Raw genomic sequence first — 10,136 nt, forward strand, 5'->3', positions numbered from 1 at the left:
CTCCCCTCACGCCCGCGACCTGCGGGCTCCCGGAGCTGAGGAAGGAACCGACGCCGCAGAGTCCCGGTCCCTGGCCGTGCAGGCGGGTCTGGCGACCCTTTCCTCCGCTCCCGGATTAGCTCCCCCCCCGCCCCCGGCACCCGCCTTGTCGCGACTTTGATTGAAATTCAAGCCGGCCCCCTCCTCTGACCCCGGCCGGAGCAGGGAGGGAAAGTGCTGGGAGCGGCTTTGCTCCTAGAAGGAGGCCCGTGAGTCCAAGACCGTGGCTGTGCCAGGGGACGGTCCCCTGGGCGAGAAGAGGGAGGGGCTGCCCCAGGGCTTCCCCGTCCTCTCCTGCTCTGGTCTCCATCCCTCCGGTCCTGCGGGCCGGCCCTGGGAAGCCCTGGGAACTGGAGTTTATTGGGTTAACCTCCCGGGGCTAACCTACAAATAGGGGTGAAAAACCGGGCAGACACCCTGCCCTGCCCACCCCCCTCCTCAGGGTGGGGAGATGAAAGTGAAACCAGGCTCCCAACCTACACAACCAAAGCGGGAAAGTCTGAATGGGGTTGGGGGATAATTTACCATCTTCTGTCTTTGGCGTCTGCAGTTAAATCTATCACTTCCTTCTGGCCCTAAATCCCTGGCAGAATCTGACGTAGTCACCTCTTAGACTCAGCCTTGGAAGAGAATGGGTGGGCTTCACCGCATTCGGCATTCACCCCCCACCCGCCCGCTCCCCCCCCAATAAAAACAAAAAACAAAACAAAAAAAAAAACTGCAGGCAAAATGTTAGTGTTTATGCAGAGGTGAGTTCTTCTGTGGGGCGAGGGTCTCTAGCCCCCAGCAGGTGAGACCCATTGCGGCAGGGTCTGATGGAATTGCACCTGGCCATGCTCTCCCAGGCCTGGAGTAGCTGTGGACATAAGCTTTAGGCAGCAGAAATTATTAGAGGCTCTTGGACATAGTTGGACGCCTTTATTTAGTAATTGTTGAGAATCACTTGTTCTGCCAGTTCCAGAACCAGCAACACCCACCTTGCCGCCCCCGCCCCCACCCCATCCCTTACTGTGAGCTTCCTCCCTCTGCTCAGTGTGGACTCATTGGGGAGCTCCTCCCAGACTTCCCCTGCTCTCCTGTGGCCAGTCCCTGAGCCTGGTCATGACTCTTGGGCAGCCGCTGGGAGGCTATGTCAGAAACATCCGAGGACTACAGAGACCTTGGTGATAAGTGTGTCTTTCTTTCTCTCCTATTCCTTCTCTCCTGCATGGCCTCCCTCTCTGCCAGCACTGGAAAGTCCTGTTTGATCAGGTATGTGAGCAGTTAACCCCCCACTTCCTTCCAGCCCTCCCTGAAATCGGTCTCAGTCTCCCTGCTTGCGTGGGCTTCCCTAGCTCCGCGCTCCTGAGATGGTGACGTGGGGTGGGGGTGTGGCTTCGTGCATCTCTGGGACTGAACGACGCTGCTCTCCAGGTATCAGGAGGAAGAGATGGACTCCCCTGAGAGGATCTCCCTCCCGCCTCCTCCCTACTCTGCTGCACCAGAGCCGGGTTTACACCATATATAAATTGGACGTTATATATTGAATGCCTGGGAAATCCTCCGTATGCCAGGGGATTGCAGTAGGGGGCTGGAGAGGTGGGGGAAGGGCTCGGACTGACAATCCCTCTCCCTTTCTACCTCCACTATGGAGGGTCCATGGCCACCACTGAGGTCAAATCTCTGCCATCCTTGGGGGGCTGACTTACAGTACAGACTCTTTTGAAGGCTGATTCAGTGATTTTAATTCTGTCTTAGGGATAAGGGAGTGCTGGGAGGTTACAGAGGGGAAATTGTATGTGATTCTTTGTGCAATGCCTGGAGTCTAGGTGTAGGGAGTGGGGTTGGGGGTGCCAAGTATTGGCTTTTGAACCTGGAGGTGGACATTTGACCTTCAGCAAGGAAATGGTTCTCCTCTTTGCTTAGCATTCGTGGTGGGTGCTGTTATGTGCTTCCTTCTCCCTCTTTGCCCCATGTTGGAGGATAGTTGAGTGCTGTGGTCCTGGGGTGAGAATGATTGTGCCATGAAGTTTGTGCAACTTTAAGAAATTGATGTGAGTGGGCCAGAGGGAATGTGTTGGTTGGAGAAGAAGATAAAGCTGAAAAATTAGCTTGAACCAGGACTTAGTCGTAGGCAGGGGAAGCCTTAGAAAGTTTTTTTAGCAGGGTCGTTACGTGATCCAAGCCAGGCTTGGGAAAGCTCCAGTGTCTTAGGGGACAAAGGGTGAATGGCCTGCAGGGACCAGGGAAGCTAGGCAGTAGCTGCAGCACTGAATGGAGGACAAGAAGGTGACAATGAGGATGGACAGGAAGAGGGACATGGAGATGGAAGAATTGGAAGATCTTAGTAGACCATAGATGAGGGGAACCACATATCTAACTTTGAGATTCTGAACCTAGGAGGGAAAGAAAAAGTTGGAGTGGGGCGGGGTGTGGTGCCTCACACCTGTAATCCCAACACTTTGAGAGGCTAATGCAGGAGGATCACTTGAATCCAGTAGTTCAAGACCAGCCTGGCCAACAAAGTAAGACGTCATCTCTACAAAAAATTAAAAAATTAGCCAGGCATGGTAGCACACTCCTGTGGGTCCAGCTACATGGGAGACTGAGGCAGGGGGATTGCTTGAGCCCAGGAAGTTGAGGCTGCAGTGGGCCACGATCTTGCTACTGCACTCCAGCCTGAGTGACAGAGTAGGACCTGTCTCAAAACAAAAACAAAAAACAAGTTGGAGTGCAGAGAGACGTTGGCAAAAATGACAACTTTGGTTTGAGACAAGTTCAGTTAGAGGAGCCAGCTGGTTGCAGATGCTGGAGTGGGCGTGATGACACTGAATTGCAGTGTGAAAGGCCTGGGGTGAGGATTTGGGGTTATCATCCACTTTAACCACGAGGCCTGGCTGTGGTTTGAAGTTCAGAGCATGCACTGGCTCCTGTCCTGACGGGTAGAGCATCTCTCCCTCTGGCTCCTAAGAGTACAGCAGCTGCTGGCCTGATGCCCCAAGGCAGGAGGGAGCCCGCTGCGCCACTGCCACCACTACCACCAAGCTGCCAGCCCTTCACACCTCCTGCCAGATTTAGAATCAGAACCTAGAACAAAGTGTATCGTTCTTTTTTTTCTCTGTCTGTGTCTGTCTTTCTCATTTGATTTATTTCCTTTGCCAGTCCTTGTGTGTATGTGTACATTTTAAAACAAACCATTTGGGTGAAAGGAAGAGAGCTTTTAGTAGGAAGAATTTGGAACTCAAGGGAATGTGTAGCACCTGATAGTAGCTAGTGGTCTATGAAATCCAATTTTTTCCAACTGAAGGTAGGTCCTGGGTGTCACAAAGAGCATACCCCTGCTTCTGGGAGGCCTGCCCAGAATTAATTCTAGGAAAGAAATTAGGCCAGGCACAGCGGCTAATGCTGGTAATCCCGGTATTTTAGGAGGCTGAGACAGGGGGATGGCCTCCCAAAAAGTGAGACCCTTTCTCAAAAAAAAAAAAAGAAGCAAGCAACCCTGATAGGTCAAACTGCAGTCAAGGATGGGACATGATGCCCATCAGAGTCCCTGTAAGCACAAGTGGCTCTGGAGTTCACCTTCCAGAGATCAGTGGCATGGGAGGCTAGAACCAGTCAAGCATCTCCTCCCTCCCTTCTTGGGTCAAGCAGACACCAGTGGTCACCCAGTTTAAAACTGGGATCTGTTAGGATCTGTGTTCCAGGTGTTAGGGATGGATTAAACCAGTCCCTCTGTACTGTCTGGTTCTTCAGCATGTGGAGTAGCCTTGATCTAGCATGACACCAACTGGACCCCAAGGGCTAGAAGCCATGGCGTTGGTCTTGTTGGTCCTATATGGTCACCCTTAAACTAAATGGCCAGGATACCTGTTGTGGGAATTGGAGGTGATGAAAGCAGGTGACCCCTCCCTGGCATTCTGGCATTTGGCCCGCTCAAGCAGGGTATAGCAGAGTCAATCCATGCCATGCACCCTCACTCCCCCGTTTCTTCCCCATGGGTCCCAGAAGTTAACAGCAGGCGGGAGACCTGAAGGTCATCAGTTCAACTCGGTATATTCCATGTGTTCACGTCCTGTTCAAACTTCTTCTTGAGGGAGTTGTCTTTTCATATTTTGGAGATCTTGATGGTTTTCCTAAATATTTAAGTAGGTTTAAAATTTACCATAAATATTAGTCTGTTGTTACAGTATAATATCATAGTAAACATGTTTTATTTTTCTGACTGGGTGCTCACACCTGTAATCCCAACACTTTGGGAAGCCAAGGTGGGCAGATTGCTTGAGCCCAGGAGTTAAAGACCAGCCTGGGCAACAGAGCGAGACCCCATCCCTGTTTTTTAAAAGTTAAAAAAAAAATTTTGTGAAAGAAAAAAGTATTATTTTCTGTGGAATCTGTTGAGCTTTTCCTTCATGATTCCTTCCGTTGCTTCAGACCTGAGATAGTTTTCATCCCTCCTCAGATCTCATAAATATGCCCTTCTATTTCCTACTGCTTTTTCTATGATTTAAAACATCATATAACCCTGTACTCCACCTGCATCTGATTCCTATCCAGCTATGCTAGCATCACTTATTAAGTAAGCCTTCTTTATTATATTGTTTGAGAAATGTTATTTGGTAAATTTTTGTGTGTGGTTGGGTTTATTTTTTATTTCTGATTTATGCCACTGGTATTTATAATTTTGCACAGGTAATGTCCCCTTTAGTTATCGCTTTATATCTGTTCCATATGTTTCTGAAAAGCTTCCCTTTTTCGGGTTATGCTTTGATAGTCTTATTCTCAGTCCCTTCCTGAATCCCAGGGAGCTTTGATCCGAGGTCAAATATTTAGTCAAAGGCCAAATAGCGAGGCAGTGACAGATATGGGACTGGAGCCCAGTTAACCCACAAAGGGCTTCTTGGGTTGGAAAAGTCATTTCCAGGTTTACCCGTAAAAATGCCTCCAAGATCTCTGAATGTTTAATGAACAAAAGGGTTTGGAGCAGAGTTCTGTTAAGTCAACAAAGCACAATTGCTTTCAAGCTCCAAAGAACAAAAGGGAAAAGGCAAAATTGAAAGTAACTTGCTGTCTTCCTTTTTTCCTTCTCACCGGGAGCCTGTATTTCCTAGACCCCCCAAAGAGACCCCAATTTTGCTAATCTCCTAGAAGGAAAGCAGACAAGTACTATCTCACCAAAATTATAAACATAAACATGTGCTACGATGAACAGAAGGCCTGGGGCCACCGCTTCGGTGGGTTGCTGGAGGCAGAAACTTGGATTTGGAGTCAGGTAGACCTGGGTTCAAGTCTTACTCACTTTGTGATTGGAGGTAATTACATTAGCTCTCTGAGCCTCAGTTTCCTCCTCTGTAAAATGGGGACAGTAATGTTTAACTCCAGGGTGACTATGAGAATTAAATGGAAGTGGAAATTCCCTTTGCAATATCTGATTCACAGTGGACATTCAACAAATGTATCTTCATTGAGAATCAGAATTAGATTGGAGAAGCACAAGCACCACTTCTGAGATCCGGGCCCCTGTGGGGAAGGCAGCTCCTCAACAGACACTTCTGAGCCCAGAGGATTTTTCTGCTTTCTGTCTTCCAGTGTCTCCCTTTCCCAGCCCCCTGCCCTCCAGCCTGGGGCTGTTTCCTTGGCCTAACTTCATTTGTAGTCCCTGCTTCAAGCTGGCTTAAGGGTGTTCTGATAAGACCCCTGAAGGGATTAGCAAGGAGCTGCAGAGAAAACGCCTGCCCCAGAGACAGGGTGTTGGCCACCCCCAGAACTCACAATTAGCCAACACAGCAGGGTTCCCAGAGAGGAACAAAGGCACAGGCTAAACTGGAGCCCTTGGGCTCTGCACCCCCAACTCCTTATCAGGTGGCCTCTCGACCCTTGAGGCTGTGGACTCCTCTCCACCACAGAGCCTGCCTCTCTACCTTGCTCCTGCCCCAGTGACCCCATCAGCTATACTGACATTAACCCTTTTATTCCTGACCACTCACAGAAATGCATTGGATTGCTTTGGGCAACAGGGCCGAGGGATCCGAGATTGAACGTGGCCTGGCTGCCTTCCTGACACATAATGGATACACACGTTTGAGCGAATGACAGGTTGAGCTACACCTCTGCATGCATTGTCTTGGGTTAAAATATCGTCTCTAGGAGCAGGCCCTGACTGTGCGGCTACGACACTCATGGCAGCCCCTCTGCCACCGTATGGCTGCTGCCACCTCAAGGAATATAAGTTATTAGAAGGTTGATGGAGTCATCTTGTCCAGTCTGCTCATTTTGTTCTTGTTTGTTTGTTTGTTTATTTGTTTTGAGACATAGTTTCACCCATGTTGCCCAGGCTAGAGTGTAGTACCGCGATCTCGGTTCACCGCAACCTCCACCTCCCGGATTCAAGCGATTCTCCTACCTCAACCTCCCGAGTAGCTGGGATTACACGTGCCCGTCACCATGCCTGGCTAATTTTTTGGTATTTTTAGTAGAGACGAGGTTTCACCATGTTGGCCAGGCTGGTCTCAAACTCCTGACCTCAGGTAATTCACCCGCCTTGGCCTCCCAAAGTGCTGGGATTACAGGCGTGAGCCACCGTGCTGGCCCGTCTGCTCATTTTGCAAATGAGGAGACAGAAGTCAGTGGCCTACTGAGGTCACTTGGTGCAATAGAGCCCGAGCTGAGACTAGATCCCAACCCTGCTTTCTATCTGAACTGTGTTCCTGCCACCAGGCCATTCACTTAGTTGGTGCCTTGAGTAAGCAAAGCAGGTGGAGAGGACACACATCTAGGTCAAGTCCCAGTTCTGCTCCTACTAGGTGTGTGGCAATGGGCAAGCCAGGTGACCTCTTCAGGCTTCAGTTTTCTCATCCGTAAAGTGCCAGACAAATACCTTCCCCTCCACGTTGTTGTGAAGATAGGATGCTGTGTGTGTAGTGCCTGGCGCAGTATGTAGTGAGCACCTCATAAATACTATTGGGTGTTACATTTAAAGAAATTTTTAAAAGACATATAATAGAGTAGGTTTTTTTGTTTGTGTTTGTTTGTTTGTTTTGTTTTTTTGAGGCAGCGTCTCACTCTGTTGTCCAGGCTGGAGTGCAGCGGTGCCATCTTGGCTCACTGCAACCTCTGTCTCCCGGGTTCGAGTCACTCTCCTGCCTCAGTCTCCCAAGTAGCTGGGATTACAGGCATGTGCAATCACGTCTGGCTAATTTTTGTATTTTTAATAGAGACGGGGTTTCACCATGTTGGCCAAGCTGGTCTTGAACTCCCGACCTCAAGCGATCTGCCTGCCTCAGCCTCCCAAAGTGCTGGGATTACAGGCGTGAGCCACCGCGCCCGGCCAGACCTCGGTCTTGAATCAGAGTGTTCAGAGCCCCAGTTGGGGTTCCTTCCACCATATCAGGCTACCTGCTTTAGGGAAGAAGCTGAAAAATCACATTCCCCTGAACTTTCCAGAGAGAAAGGAGAGAAGGTTTTGGACAAAAGCTGCCTGGGGAGTGTTGTGCATGGCAGAGGGTGAAGGGTGAGATGAGGCATCTGGCCACCAGGTAGACAGGGCTGGCACTCCTCTGTCTGGTGTTCTGATCTGGCAGTTCCTGCTGGAGCTTTACTTAGTGGGCTGTCATGACATTGGGGCCATTGTCTTGTGCTAAAGAAACGAGTCCACGTGTGTCTTAAGCTGTGAACAACTAGAGGTAGCCCCCATCACCATTCCCCAGGCTTTTGTGAAGCAAGGTACAGGTTGAAATCAGTATATTTGAGTCAGTAAATATTCTTTGAGGGAGCAAACATTGGATGTCTAACTGCGTGCATATAAATTTGTTGTCTCATTTTGATCTCTCAGCAGCCCTGTGAGGTGTGTGGTGCTGCACCTCAAAAGAGGAAACTGGCTTGGTGCAGTAGCTCACACCTGTAATTCCACCACTTTGGGAGGTTGAGATGGAAGGATGGATTACTTGAAGCCAGGAGTTCAAGACCAGCCTGGTCAACATAACAAAACCCGTTCTCTATTTAAAATAAAAAAGAGGAAAGTGAGGTTTGAGGGGGTGGAGTTTGCCCAAAGACAGCAGTGAGGACCTTCTTCTGCAGTCGCATATGTGTGTAAGCGTGCGCGTGTGTTCGTGTGTGTTTGCGCGTGTGTGTCCCCACAAGGCTTCTGGGCGGCTCCTGAAACGGGCCAGGAGACACAGGAACAGCTGAGCACCCTTTATCCTTCCAGCCCTTTATCCTGCCTGCCATGCACCCCCTCTGCATCTTGCTCCACTCTCTCCCTGGATCTGTCAGCTCTCTCTCCTCCGGGGGACCAGCGGGACCCTTTGGTGGCTGCCAGGGGAAGCAGCAGCAGCCAGAGGTTTAGGCTGAAGGGGAGGGATGGAGTGATGTCAGACCTCTCCCTGCTGACATTCACTCTCCACTCCCTGCCTGCAGCTCCCTTAAGACTCCTGGGCTTCACGGCCATGCCTCGGCTTCAGTCCCCAGGCGGCACGTCAGGCTGGGCCGGATGAGTCAGCGTGGATGTTACATCTGCTCCTCCCGGGTACCCAAGGGCCTCTGAGTCACAGCCCCCAGCAGCCCCCTCAGTGGCCTGGCAAAGGCAGGGGCCGATCTGGAATGGGGAGGGAGCTGTCTGTGTGCCTGAGAGTCCTTGTGAGGAGGTCAGAAGGAAAAGGGGTCTGCAGGCGTCCCCCAGGGGCTGGACGGGATAGGCCCAGTGGAGGAGGCAGGCCCCCACCCCATGCTGCCCCCCCCTCCACCCATCCCCGGCTGCATGCCTTCCAGGGAAGGTGTGTGGTCATTTCTTGCCCTCACTGCCCAGGTGTTGGGAGAGCTGGGTGGTTTTCCGGAAGCATGCCGATTGTCAAGGGCTCAGCCTGAGTTCAGGCCAGGATCCCTGCCTCTCCCTAGTCAGCCTGCCTACCCCCATCCTAGGGTTCGGCTGTTTGACTTAGGGCAAGGGGGATGCTCAGGGGGCCGCTTGGGGCTTTTGGGAGAAGCCCCATTAGAGGGCTGTGCTGCCTCCCCCACCCCTCTATGGTGGCAGCTGAGGGAGCAGAAATAATACGACTGGGAATCCTGGAGGCTTCTCCAGCCGTCAGGAGCCTGGCCTGGCCAGATCCCAGGGGAGTAGGGGTCACAAGGGCCCCTCATGCCTCCATCTGGGGAGGCTGGAGGACAAGAGGTATCAGAACCTGGTTTTAAGAGCTGGTCTCTCTCCTTCCCACAGAGGCTTGAGGTCTCTGAAAACCCACTCCCAGCCCCAGCTTGAAGCAGGCCGGACTGCCCGGGTCCACCCCTTCCAGACTGCCTCAGGCAGTGGGCAAGTCTCTGAGTACCTCAGTTTCTGTATCTGTTAAATGGGACGAACCAGACTTACTCTAGGGTTGGCATGAGAACGAAAACAAAAACAAATTGTGAAAGTCAGTATTTTAAAGAGTCAGGGGAAAAGGTCAGGGGAAAGTGTGAGGTGGTTTTCTCTATGGGCGAATTAGCATCCTCATTTGCAAGGAAGCAGAACTGGAAGAGAAAGCTCCTACTCCCCTAACCTCCCTGCTGACCTCGGCAGCTGCAGCCTGGACCTAATTTATGGGGCTGTAAATATCCATGAATGGGCCAGAGTTCCCTGGTGGGCTGTGGCCGTTGGGTGGGGAGAGCTCTACTGAACCATAAACCCCTGGGCAGCCTCGTTAATTCTGCTCTGCTCAGAAGCCGGGTAATGAGGCAGGGGGCCAGCAGATGAGCCATGGTAACCTTCACCACCACCCACCAGAGGGGAGAGACAGCTGCCTGCACCGTACTCCAGCCCTAGCACCGGACTCCAGCCCTAGCACACGTGCCTGTGCTCATTTCCCAGGGCTCATTCTGCCTTGGTATGTGTGCACGGGAGAAGACAATGGGGATCCCGATGGGAACCCGCTCTAGATCCCAGGTCTCTACCTTCCTGGCCCAAGAGGTCTTTACCCCAGTGGCAGCTGATTCCTTGGCCCCGGGTACTACCTTTGAGGTCCTTGAGAGTACTCACATCCCTCCCTGAGGTCCAGGGCCTGTCTAGATCATGGACAGGGAGAGGGTCCTCCTGGGAGAGAGAATTCAAGCTTGGAGGCTGGAGTACGGTGCTAGGGCTGGAGTACGGTGCT

At 51.5% G+C, this 10,136-nt stretch overlaps 1 protein-coding gene across 1 annotated transcript in view; it reads left to right on the forward strand.

Annotated features, from left to right (window-relative positions):
* The first annotated feature begins 1,270 nt into the window (after positions 1-1,270).
* The window catches only part of RHBDL3 (rhomboid, veinlet-like 3 (Drosophila)), a 72,902-nt gene continuing 64,036 nt past the window's right edge, over positions 1,271-10,136 (forward strand). The window contains exon 1 of the mRNA XM_011992849.1: positions 1,271-1,290. The gene's annotated coding sequence lies outside the window, so the exon portion shown is untranslated. The remainder of the gene's footprint in view (positions 1,291-10,136) is intronic.

The sequence above is a fragment of the Mandrillus leucophaeus genome, unplaced genomic scaffold, assembly GCF_000951045.1.
Source record: "Mandrillus leucophaeus isolate KB7577 unplaced genomic scaffold, Mleu.le_1.0 Scaffold419, whole genome shotgun sequence".
NCBI lineage: Eukaryota > Metazoa > Chordata > Mammalia > Primates > Cercopithecidae > Mandrillus > Mandrillus leucophaeus.